Source organism: Macrotis lagotis, chromosome 1 (genome assembly GCF_037893015.1).
Source record: "Macrotis lagotis isolate mMagLag1 chromosome 1, bilby.v1.9.chrom.fasta, whole genome shotgun sequence".
NCBI lineage: Eukaryota > Metazoa > Chordata > Mammalia > Peramelemorphia > Peramelidae > Macrotis > Macrotis lagotis.
In genome coordinates, this window is record NC_133658.1 from 132,201,314 (window position 1) to 132,214,609 (window position 13,296).

Sequence of the window (13,296 nt, forward strand, 5' to 3'; positions counted from 1 at the left end):
TCACACACACACACACACACACACACACACACACACACACACACACGCCACTCCCGCAAAACTTCTTTTATGGAACCTTACCAGACAATTTAGAATGATTTATTCATATTTATTCATTTTACAGATGTGAAAACAAGTAGGAAGACCTAAATACATGACTCCTGTCTCTCAGACCAGTTCTAAATATTCTCTGAATAACTCTGGTTAGCTCACTTTCTTTTCTTTCCCTTTCTCCTTCCATTTTCTTCTCTTTCTAGCTTATTTCCCCTCCTCTTTCTGACGCTTCACGAATTTGCATGTCATCCTTGAGCAGGGGCCATGCTAATCTTCTCTGTATCGTTCCAATTTTGGTATATGTGCTGCCAAAGTGAGCACTTCCCTCCTCTTTCTGTCTCTTTCCTCACTCCCTCTTCCTTTTCTTATCCTTTCTTTCCCTATTTTTTCTTTTCTTCCCTCTTCTCACTCCTCATAAACTGGCTGCTTAAAAAAACAACATCCAAAATATGGTCTCAGAATAGAGTATGATCACTCTGTACAGGTTTATTTGAAAGAAAATAAAAATCAATTTAATTTGAGATTTTTTTCAATGCTTCTTGAGATAATTGGAAGTACTTTAGTACTTCTTTCCATTTGTCCTGAAAGATGTTGCTTTAGGACAAATACCAAGTGCTACTTTATTCAGCAGGGAGTAAACTAATGGAATTCATTGCAACAAGAGGTGATTCAAACTATAGATAAAAATAAATTCCAAATACAAATTCATGGGTGACCAAATGGAATTATAGGGGCTGCTGGGAAAAGTCAGCACAATGTACAGGGAAAGAAAAAAGAAAAAGAAAGCTAATCTTAGAGGCAAAGAGAACAAAAATATCCTAAACCTGGAATTAGAAGAACTGGGTTCAGTTCCCACTTCTCCTATATAATGTGTGATTTGGAGCAAATCACTTCTCTGAGACTCAATTTCTCCTTTTTATTGAGATCCCTTTTAGCTCTAAATCAATGCTCCTGATTTTAGTTTTGGAAACTGAGGGTCTTCTCCTCCTAGAAAGATATCTTTGGTATTGTCTCAGTTCTTACGTCACCCTTAGTCATTGAATGGATGTGGTCTCAGGCAAACTGAAGTCTGAGAAAGACTTTAATATTGGTTGTTGGTTCTTGTCCTTTGTTATGGAAGAAGAGCAAAATGACATCACTATATTTAAGACAAATTACATTGTGTCCTACAGTGACTGATCAGACCAATATGAGCTCAGAATACTCTACCATAGTTTGGGCACAAATAGTCCAGGGGAACACCTTGGGAGGTACTTTAAACTTACAGATGTCACATTTCCTTTGAGCTGCTTCAATTCTGCTTTCCTCATAGAGTGCAGAACCCTCACTGATGAAGGCACACCATGCTGGGTGGTCTTGTGCCAGTGTCTTCCATGCTGTACAATCATTTCTAAAGTTCTTCAATGAGACCTTCAGGGTGTCTCAGAATTGCTTCTTCTGACCCCCTTGTGAAAGCTTTCCCTGTATGAGTTTTCCATAAAATAGTTTTTTGGCAAGGGTATGACTGGCATTCTAATAACATGTCCAACCCATCATAGTTGCATTCTCTATAGTAATGCTGCAACGCTAGATAGTTTAGCTTGAGAAAGGGACTTCAGTGTCCAGTACCTTCTTCTGCCAGGTGATCTTCAGAATCTTCCTAAGACAATTTAAATGGAAGCAATTTCAGTTTCCTGGCTTGGCACTGGTAGACTGTCCAGGTTTCACAAGCATATAGCAATGAGGTCAGCACAATTCTGTAGACCTTCAGTTTGGTAGTTAGTCTAATACTTCTTCTGTCCCATACTTCTTTCAGAGCCTCCCAAATACTAAGCTAGCTCTGACACTGGGAGAGTCAACCTCCTTGAAAAGGACACTGGCAAGGTAAGTGAACTTGGCCACAGAACTCAAAACTTCTCAATTTGCTGTAATTGATGGTTCCACATATGGATGGTGTGGTGCTGGAACTTTAATATAGGAAAACCAGGGTCACCCACTGCATCCTGGCCATCACAAGTTGTCTTGATTTTGATCTTGCAATTGGATTCTGATAACTCTGGAGCAATGAGGTAGCAAACAGTTTGTGCAGCTCTGCTTCACTCAAATTCATTTCATAAATAAGTCAAGACATCATGCTCATAATCTCAAGTTCTGGCTCTGATAAGATTTATTTTATTTTTTATTTTTCAAGGCAATGGAGTTCAGTGGCTTGCCCAAGGCCACACAGGTAGGTAATTATTAAGTATCTGAGGTCGGATTTGAACCCAGGTACTCCTGACTCCAAGGCCAGTTCTCTATCCACTGCACCACCTAGCCACCCCACTCTGAAACCATTTATTAACTGGGTGACTTCAGTAGATCCCTTTACCATTCAATAGTCTGACTAACTATCCTTGGCACTACCATAATTACAACTGACACCAAATCAAGGTCTAGTTGATTAGAAGGGGGTAATTGGAAGTAGTGAAGGAGAGGTTATAATTATATCCTCTCCCACTCATCTCCAAGTGGAATAGTAGAATCTAGAAAGTGAACCCCCAATGAATCATATGTCTAGACTGACTAGACTAAGGCAACAACAATTTGTTGCAAATTCTTAGCAAGGTCCCCTTGAAGCTCAATTTAAAATTGACTTATTCCTCAGAAAAGTGGATAAACACATCTCTCTCTTCCACCCCTCTACCCCGACCCTGACACTCTGATTCTCCTTTCACACCTCTTAGACTGACTGATCAAATAAAGGTTCAAAATATCGTATAAAGGTTCAAAATATAGTCTCTGTTTCTCTATGCTTCTTTTTCTCTCTACTCTCATTTTTTACTCTCCCCCCCACTTTTGTCTCTCTGACTCTGTGTCTCTGTCTCTATGTGTCCCTCTCCTCTCTCCTGCTCTTCCTCCTTTCACATCATCTTATTAGCTTTGACCTGTCCTTAAGCAGCTTACATGTTCTTTGTTAAGGCAGACCCAATTGGACCTGAGAGAGATAATCTAATTCCTTCTTATTCATAAGAAAGTTTAAGTGTCTTGTCCTTTTAGAATTACTGTTAAGAATTTTATTCTCAGTTTATGATGGTCATTTTTTATGGATTGCTATGTCTTTATTGGAATAGAAATTTCCCCCCAAAATCCATGTACTTGCTTGTCCTCATTAAATCTCTCCCTCTCCCTTGAGCAAAGTGTCTGTTTATTCAGTAGGGCTCACCCTGCTAAGAAAACTATTGTCCTGGGCCTTAAAAGATATGAAATAGAGGAAAATACTCTCCTAGTCCAGAATTGATGGGGAAAAAACATTGCTATAGAAGATTTCTTTAGGTTTTATTGATGCTTTTTGTTTTTGTACCATAGTCATATCTCTCAACATCTTGTTCTCCCCTATGAATCTTTCATAGAGTCAAAACATTTAAATAAAATCAAACCTCATAATGACAGACTATATCAGGGCATGCAACAATCTACATCCCCCACCCCCATTTCTCTGAGAACTTCTCTGGGACCAAGATTGGTAACAGTAATTAATCAGAATTCAGTGTTTCTTTTATTTACATTATTATAGTTACTGTGAAGTTTTGTTTATTTCATATTTCTTCTCACTTCATTCTGTGTCTGTCTCCATAGAGCTGTTAAAAAAAGAGATGTTCATAGCAGTTGAAGTAGAGAAGCTGAGTAGTGATAGTAACAGTTTCTCTAAGCTTTAATTTTTTTCCTTCAAAACTCTCTGTCCATTGAGGGATATCCTTTCTCTTCCTCATACTGGTGAATAACTGGGAATCATCCTTTATCTCTCTCTTTCTCTGACTTCACCTATCAGTTGCCAAAACCATCAACTGACACTGTCCCCACCATATTTTGAATCTTTATCACTTCTTGTTTGGAAAGGATATTATATATTCCTATAATAACCTCCTAAATGATTTCCCGTCTTCAAATTATCTATCACATAGCTAACAAAATAGGATTCCTAAGACCCAAATTCAACCAAGTTATTCCCCTGTTCAAGAATTTTAAGTGACTTCCTATTGGCCCTAGGATAAAAGAAAAAATTCTTAATCCCAGTACAGTCCTCCACAGTATGTCTGCTACTTACTTTTATAATCTTATTTCATACTAATCATATTCACGAACTCTGGATTCCAGCCAAAGAGCACTATTAACTATTCTCCAAACTTGATACCTCATCTCCCATCTCCATATACTTTCACAGACCCCTCCATACCTACAATTCATTCCTTCTCATTTCCTACTCTCAGATCTCTTCTCATCTTTCAAACTTTCCCTCTTATACATCTGCAAAACCTTCCCTCATGCTCCTAATTGCTAATGCATATTCTCTCTTCAATTTCCATGAACTATTTATTTGTATAAGTGTTTGGGTTTCACTTGCATGCACTCTCTCACATACACACATACACACATACACACACTTCAAGTGATACAGTGGATAGAATGTGGGACCTAAAGTCCTCCTGAGTTCAAATCTGGCCTCAGATATTTACTAGCTATGTGACCCTGGGCAGGTTACTTAACATGATTTACCTAAATTTCCTCATCTGTAAAATGAACTGGAGAAGGAAATGGCAAGTCATTCCACTATCTTTGCAAAGAATACCCTAAATGGGGTCACAAAGAGTCACACAGAATTAAAACGACCAAATAACAATGATGTAAGCTACTTTTAAGGTAGTAAATATTTTGTTTGTTCTTCCCTCCCCCATTACCACTACCCTCTATCATACATATCTAACTCTTTTTTTAAGAATTTGCAAAAAGAAAGTACTTTTTTTAAAAAATAGACTTTTATTGATTACTTTGTTTTTTACATTGCCTTGATTTTTCCCTTGCCTTTTTCTTTTTTCATTTTCTCTGAGAGTCATGTTTTATAATAAATATTTTTGGGGGTTTTTTTTTGCAAGGCAAGGCAAGAGAGCTAATTGAATTGCCCTGACTCCAGGACCAATGCTCCATCCATGTTCCATCTAGCTGTCCCAAGTATTATTTTTAAAGAAAAAGAAAAGAAAATTCTGCAAACTAATCAATGCATTAGAAAAAAATCTTTTATATATAATGCTCCAAATCTGTGGAACCCTGACCTCAGCAAAGGAGTCAGGACAATTGTCTTCTCACATTTCTTCTTCAGAACCAATCTTGTTCTTTGGAATTTTCTGAATTTTATGACAGATTATATTGCGATTGTTAAAGTCATAATGTAGTTTTCTTAGTTTAACTTACTTTACTTTCAGCATAAGATCATGTATGTCTTTCCATGTTTTTCCAAATTCTTCATGTTTGTCATTTTTTATGGTGGAGTAATAATATCCCAATACATTCATGTAGCACAATTATTTGGCCATTCTCAAATATTATTCAATATGTTTAGCCATTCTCTGATTCATAGGTAGAAACTTTGTCACACCAAAAGCATTGTTATAATTATTTTGGAAAATGGGGGCTTTCTTTTTTGTAGTGACTTCCTTGGTGCATATGACTAGCAAAGCAGGTCTGGGTCAAATAATATAAATATTTTTGCTACTTTGCTTTTGTATTCCAAAATGCTCTCCAGAATATTTGTACTAATTCATAGCTCTACCAGCTATGCATTAAATTCCTGTGACTGTTCTTTTTTTTTTTTCAAACTCTCCTATGTTGATTAGTATAATCTTTTTTTCATCATTTTTTTGGCCAATTTTCTGGGTGTGATGAAAATTCAGGGTTTTGGGGAGTGTATTTTCTCTTATTGATATTATCATTCTTTCATATAATTGTCATGAATTTTTTGTTCATATTCTTCAACAATTTAGCTATACATTTATACATATATATGTATATAGAGAGATATAGATATAGATATATCTGTTAATTGTCTATATATTTTGGATATCAAACACCTGAGAAATTTGATAAAAAGTCGCTTTGTATTTGACTATCCCTTTGTGGTGGGGCAGTCAACTGGTGCAGTGGGAAGAGTGCCAACCCTGGAGACAGTGAATAGAGCATCAAATCTGAGTTCAAATCTAGCCTCATACTCCTACTAGCTGTGTGACCCTGAGCAAGCCACTTCACACTGTTTGCTTCAATTCCTCATCTGTAAAATGAGCTGGAGAAGGAAATGGAAAAACAACTCCAGTATCTTTGCAAAAAAATCCCAGATGGGGTCACAAAGAGTCAGACATGATTGAAACAACTACAACAAACAATTTCCTTTACGCTAAATGCATTAAAATAATTTTGTAACAAATTTGTAATATCTTTTAGCCAAAATTATCTATTTTGTCTTTTGAAATTATGTCTTTTGTTTATTTAAGAATGTATCTCCTATTCAAAGCTGTGAAAGATCCATTATCTGCTTATATTCAAATATTTTTATGATGTGATCTTTAATATTCAGGTCATGTATACATGCTACATTTACTGTGGAATATACTAGAATGAGTTGGTCTCAGCCTAATTTCTGCCAGATTGCTTTACAGTTTTCCTAGCAGCTCTAATTAAATAGGGAGTTCTTTTCTAAGTAATTTATATTTTCAGGTTTATCGAACACTGAGTTCTATTCAATAACTCTATTCCGAGTTATTGAATTCTGTTATTTCTGATTCTCCCCTGCCTACCTATTTGGTTAGTACATTTTTTCTATTTCTTAACCTATAACATGGTTTTGATGATTGCTGCTTTATGATTTAGTCTGAAATCTGGATATGCCATTCCTTCTTCATTCCTACCTTTGTTCCCTAATAATCTAGATCTTTTATTATTCCAAATGAATTTTTTTATTTTATTTTATTCAGCTCTGAAAGATATTCCTTTGTTAGGTTTTTTTAGAAAAATAATAAAATTATAAACTAACTTTGAAACTATCATCATTTTTATTATATTGGCATAGCCCAGACATACTCACTAAATAATTTTATATGTGCAATAAGTGTTTATTGATTTGTTTATAAATTGTGTTAGTGTGGTGGATAAAGAGCTGGCCTCAGAGGCAAGAAGACCTAGGCTCAAATTTCTCCTACATGAAGGCTATAAATTGCATAGAAGGAGATTTGTCATAAGATCTTTATAGAGAATTCTTTATTAGAAGATACTTTATGTTGATAAAAATCACAGATCCTATTAAAAGAATAATAATATCCATATTATAGGCTTCATTAGGTTGTTGCAAAGAAAACCACTGCAAGCTTTTCAGTCACATGGAAATATAAATTATTATTCTTTTCAGCCTACAAAGATGAAATGAGAGAATCTTAGAATTTAAATATTGAAAGGGACCTTAGTAATCATCTAGATCAGTTGTGTCCAAACCATGACCCGTGGTCTGTATGCAGCCTTCAAAGCTGTTTCATGTGGCATTATTACATTTTATTATTATAACCATTGGTAATATAGGCTACATTGTAGTCATAAATAAACATCAAATTCTATGTGCAGCCCTTGACAAGTTTTTGTTGGGCAATGTGATTGAGAATAGCCAAAATCTTAGACTCCCATGACTTAGACCACCCAAGCCTAAAAAAAAATAACCTTTATAGCAACTAAGCAATAATCAAGTAGCCTTTACTTGAAGACTCCCTAAAGAGGGAAGACCCATTTCCTCCCAGGACAGTCAATTCTACTTTTGGGTAGTTCTAATTATTAGAAAGTTTTCCCTAATATTCAGTTTAATCAGTCTTCTATATATTCTTGAAATATATGAAGACAATTATCAATCCACCCTTCAAACTTTACTTTCTCTTCTTTTCCAGATCCTTCAACTGATCTTCATGTAACATGAAATTTAGATAATTTACCAATATGGCAACCTTCCTCCTGATGCTCTCCACACAGAGCCACACAAAGATTCCTTGGGTACTCTTATTCACTATTTCTTTCCAAAAAGGAGTACATTATCATTATTAGATTATGATACGAATTAACTCTGAATTGATCCAATTGTTCTATCAGCTATCCTATATTTATCTTTTCCACAGTAACAACTTGAGATATTTTGTTAACTGCTTTATGGGCTTTATTAAGAGATGTGTGGTAGGGGAAGCTAGGTGGTGCAGTGGATAGAGCACTTGCCCTGGAGTCAGAAGCACCTGAGTTCAAATCCAACCTCAGACACTTAATAATTGCTTAGCTGTGTTATCTTGGGCAAAATACTTAACCCCATTGCCTTGCAAAAAACTAAAAAGAAGAGATGTGTGGCATCCAATAATAAAAAGATACATTCTCAGGGTCCTCTGCCTTGGTTAGACTATGTCTGGTGGGCTATATTCCATTCTAGGTACCAGCTTTTAGGAAAGATATTGAGAATATGGTAATTGTTCAAAGGAGGGCAACCAGGATGGAAACTAAAGGTAACAACACTAAACACATTTATATAATGCTTTTTTAGGTACTTACTTTGTTTTAAAAATGCTTCCTTTTTCACATTATATTCATTTTCAAATATATGTTCTCAGCTCCTTTGCCCAGTGAGCCTATTCTTATAACAGCAATTTTAAAAGTCAAAAAAGTTCAGCAAAACCAACCAATAGCATCTGGAGGAACATATTGGAGCTTTCTATTTTATTCCATTTCTATATATTACTTCTTTCCTCCACTTTTTCTCATATGTCTCACTCTTATAAATATCAATTCAAGAAGAAATCAATGTCTTAGGTGGAAGTTTTTCAAATGGTAGGAGTTTTTGGTGCACCCCAAATTGCAATGCTCACTTCTGTCCCTTACCAAGTTCATTTACCACTTCCAAGGCCAAGTTATTCTAACCCTACTATATTCACTTGCCACCCTGTTCTCTAGCAATCCTTGGAGACTCCTAAATCTCTCCTTATGAGATGAACTGCAGTCACCAGAAGTGAAAACCTCCTCAAAGAAGGTGCTCTTCTAATGTCAAAATCCCTCAAGATAAAATTTATTAAAAGGTCATTGTTTCTTACCACAGATATTCATTTCTACCTAACATAGAAACATTCTCTAGTGACTGGCAACTTTTACTTTCTCATGCAAAGCCAAGATGCATTCCTAACCCCTCATTCCTAGTCCAACCCTTCTACCTTTTCTCTTTCCCACAACATTCAATTTTACTGACTAAAGAAATTGCCATTCTTTCTCTGCTCACATATGGACTTTTTGATAGTGCTTCTTCAGTTAATCTCCTTTTCTTACCTTCCTACTCTCATTCATGCAATATCTCTCAATGTTATACATCCAGTAAATTATATTTACTCAAAGCACCATAGAATTTAGTCCAAAGAATATCGAGTCAACTTTTCCTCTTCTCTTCCTAATTCTTTAAGTTTCCCTTAAATCTTAAGTCAGTGGGGTGATTTTTGGTCTTTAATGACCCCCCCATTTTTTTGCAAGGCAGTGGAGTTAAATGACTTGCCCAAGGTCATATAGCTAGGTAATCATTAAGTTTCTGAGGTCAGGTTTGAACTCAGGTCCTCCTGACTCCAGGGCATGTGCTCTATCCACTTCTTCACCTAGCTGTTCCTAAGGATCCTTCTTTTATCTTTTAGTTCAATTTCTTTTTCTTATTTAAACATTCTGGAAATAAGAGAATTAATTATATTTTTCTGTTTCTTTTATTTGGAGTTTTTGTAAGTCAAAACTTTTCTTCATCTCTTGGTGAGGAAACAATAAATAATTCCTAAAACCATCTTTAGTGGAAGGCCCAATTTTTTTCACTAAGAATTAGGATCAAATTAGCAGAATATATTCTTTAGGGTTATAGTTTGAGCTCCTTTCTTTTATGAAAATGAATTATTCTACACTCATATCCAATTTAGGAGCCAGAAAGAAAGGAGAAAGAAAAGGAAAAAATAAATGGACATGATAGCATATATATATATGTATATATATATATGTATATATATATATATATACATATATATATGAATAGCAAATTAGATATAATAGATTTGAAGTTTCATTTGCAATCATTTTATTATACCATATTGTAGAAATTCTTATTTTATTTCATACATTAAAAATAAAATATTTTTTTTAAAAAAAGACTGTAGTTATCTTGGGATATTTTATTAGTATTGCTTCATGGGTAAAAGTATCTCTCCAATTTTCCTGCACAGTTTGCTGCTTGATTTTGACCTGGTGAAATTTTATCACCATATGCCTCAAAATTTTATGTAACAGATTTTTCTCTAGTGGTGATTTATATGATGCACATTGTTTGAATTCATAAACAATGGGGAGCTTATTCAGTTTCTTATTATATAATATTTTTTATCTTGATATTAAAAGATTTGGGTTTTTGTTTTTTGTTTCTGTTTTTCTGAGACTTATGATCTTTATTTCTGTCACATCAATATCATTCATTAGCTTATAGAGAGATCATGCATTCTTTTAATTGTCTTACCTTTTGTTTCTCTTATACCAAGTTTTCTCCCTTTTTTTTTATTTTCTCTCTCAGAGCCTTCACTTATATAATGAGTACATCTTCCAAGTCCTATAATCTGTTATCTACTTACATTTTGTATTCAGGGTTTTCATTTCATTTCTTATCTTAATTTCATTCCTATCTTTTTTTTTAGGGTTTTTTTTGAAAGGCAAATGGGGTTAAGTGGCTTGCCCAAGGCCACACTGCTAGGTAATTATTAAGTGTCTGAGACCAGATTTGAACCCAGGTACTCCTGACTCCATGACCAGTGCTTTATCCACTGCACCACCTAGCCGCCCCTCATTCCTATCTTTTAAAATTAATTTTATTTTATTGAACTAAAATTGATTATTTTGGTGTTTTTCTATGTTCTCAAAGGAGTATGCAGTATTTTTTTCCATAAAGGAACTTTGGTTTATTTTTCTTTAAAGTATAAAACTTGTTCATAGTGTTCTGACCTTTATGTTTACCTTAATTCATTTTTTTTCCTTTGGCTATTTGCTTGTTCTAAGTTTTGCTTAGGTTTTCTTCCTTGGAATTTTGATTTTCCGGTCTTTCTCCTTGCCTCTCCATTTCTGGTTTCCATTTCCCCTCTCCACCCTTCAATCCTTTTCCATTTCACTGTTATGGACTCTGGAAAACGGGTTATTGTCAGTCTCTTCGTCTTGTGGGATGTGAGACCAGCCCAGAGCCCTGTACATTTAGAGGATCAGTGTTGTCTTGGTATCCAGTCTCCTATCCCTTCAAGCAATTAATACTTTCCTCTCTAGATGGAAAGATAGGTCTATGTTTACTAGGTACCCTGCCCTATACCCATTCCCACTCCCTTCAACTCCCTTCCGTGGTCTCTTTTCTTAAGTGACTGGGCAGAATTTGGATCTGTTGCTATTTATGGAATAACAGGATTTCATACTGATTCATTTCCAGGAGAGAGGGTGGAAAGGGTTCAGAAATAGTGCCCTCTCCCCAAGATAGTTTCTAAAGCATGATCTTGGTAAGTTGCTTTTACTTTCTATGTCCATCATGTGGTTTGGTTTGGGGAGGGACTTCTCAAATGGGCAAGTAAGTTCTCTATTTGTTATTTCAAAATTTTTTTATCTTTTGGTATATTTTTGTTTTATTTTGTGGATCCAACTTTTGTTCCTCTTTATTTGGCACATAATTCCCTTTTCTGAGATTTTATTTAGCTCTCCTACTGTATTTTAAGAATTATAGAGATATTTTCTTGCAACAATACTCTGAGACAGGTGGTAACACTGTCTCACATTTGCATAATACTCTATTTGCAAACTTACATCTTACTTGTTCCTCACAACCTTGTGATTAAATTTTATTTGAATCTTCATTTTACAGATAAGGAAACTGAATGTCAACAAGTTTAATTAACTTGGCCAAGAAAACAGCTAGTAAATTTCCAAGATGACATTAAAATCCAAATCTTCTTGATTCTAAATCCATTTATCCATCTATCTACTACTGCCTATAAAGTTATTGTCCTTCAGTCAAAAAGTAGTGGCCTCCTTCTCCAACGGCTAAACTTTTGCTATTCTCATTGTTGTTTGGTCTTGTAAATCCGTGGGAGTCAGACTGCTGGATGACTCCAGAATGGAGGAGGTTGTCAAAGACCCCTTCAGAAATCAGATATTAGTTCAATAAAGAGTTAAGTCTCTGAATACAAAATCGAATGTTCTGTTATGCTCTCTGGTATATTGATTTTGAAAACATGAAGTTGTATTCCAAGATTGTTTGGTGGCTTTGATTTCTTACTGTGCTGTCCTCACTGGAGTAATAGTTATTGGGGAATAGTAGGGTATGTTTTTAAATGCTGTCATTGAAGTTAATGTGTGTGAATGGGATGTATGTCCCAAAGATGCTTTCTCATTGAAACAGGGAGCCAGGAAGTGATGTGAGGGTATAAACATACCAGGAACTCACTTTCTCCTTTCCAAAAAGAGATATTGTCTCACTCTGTATTTGTTCTGTGTTCTAAGAAAGTACCACTTAATGCAAAAAAAGTAATGCCCTTGCTTTTTATTAGTGAAAAGAATGTAGTAGTACTTAGCAGGATTATTGGGATTTATTGCTATTTATCTTATAACTATTTTCTTTTGCATATTTTAATTCAAACATTCTCCCTTGCAAGTAAATAACCCTTTCTGAAATGTTAGTTGGCATAGAACTAAATAGTGACAGAAGTGGATGAGTGTCCAGAGTTTGGGGCATTCATATAGTCTATAAAGTTTGTGGCACAGAAGAGCTAATAGATAGTAAATGGTAAAACTAGCTGGTCTCTTACCAGTCAACATGCTGAAAAATTTGGATAAGTAGGGCACTGGGGTTCCTTGACCCAAACTGAATCAAGATCCAAGTTCCCTAGAGCTACTATCCCATACATTCTTTCACATAGGGTTAAAGAAAAAGAAAACCATTTCTTAGGTACTTGCTAAGGGGAAGAGACATAAAGATTCCTCAAAACATCATGTCCATATATGTAATCATATGAAAAAATGCTCCAAATCATTAAAGATTAGAGAAATGCAAATTAAAACAGCAATGAGGTATCACCTCACACCTACCAGATTGGCCAAGATGAGTAAAAGGGAAAATGATCAATGTTGCAGAGGTTGTGGGAAGATTGGGATATTGGTACATTGCTGGTGAAGTTGTGAATGGATCCAACCTTTATGAAGAGCAATATGGAACTATAACCAAAGAGCAATAAAACTGTGCATAACTCTTGACCCAGAAATTCCAATTCTAGGTCTATATCCAGAAGAAATTATAAAAAAGGGAAAAATACTAAATGTTGTCGAGGCAAAGAATTGGAAATTGAGGCGATGCCCATCACTTGGGGAATGGCTAAACAAGAGGTAGTAACTAGGATTCAAATC

The 13,296-nt window shown here is 35.2% G+C and overlaps 1 non-coding gene across 1 annotated transcript; it reads right to left on the reverse strand.

Moving 5' to 3' along the window:
• Positions 1–268: 268 nt before the first annotated feature.
• Positions 269–375, reverse strand: LOC141510423 (U6 spliceosomal RNA). The gene has a single exon (XR_012474913.1). It is a non-coding gene; the product is annotated as a U6 spliceosomal RNA (small nuclear RNA).
• Between the last annotated feature and the right edge of the window lie 12,921 nt (positions 376–13,296).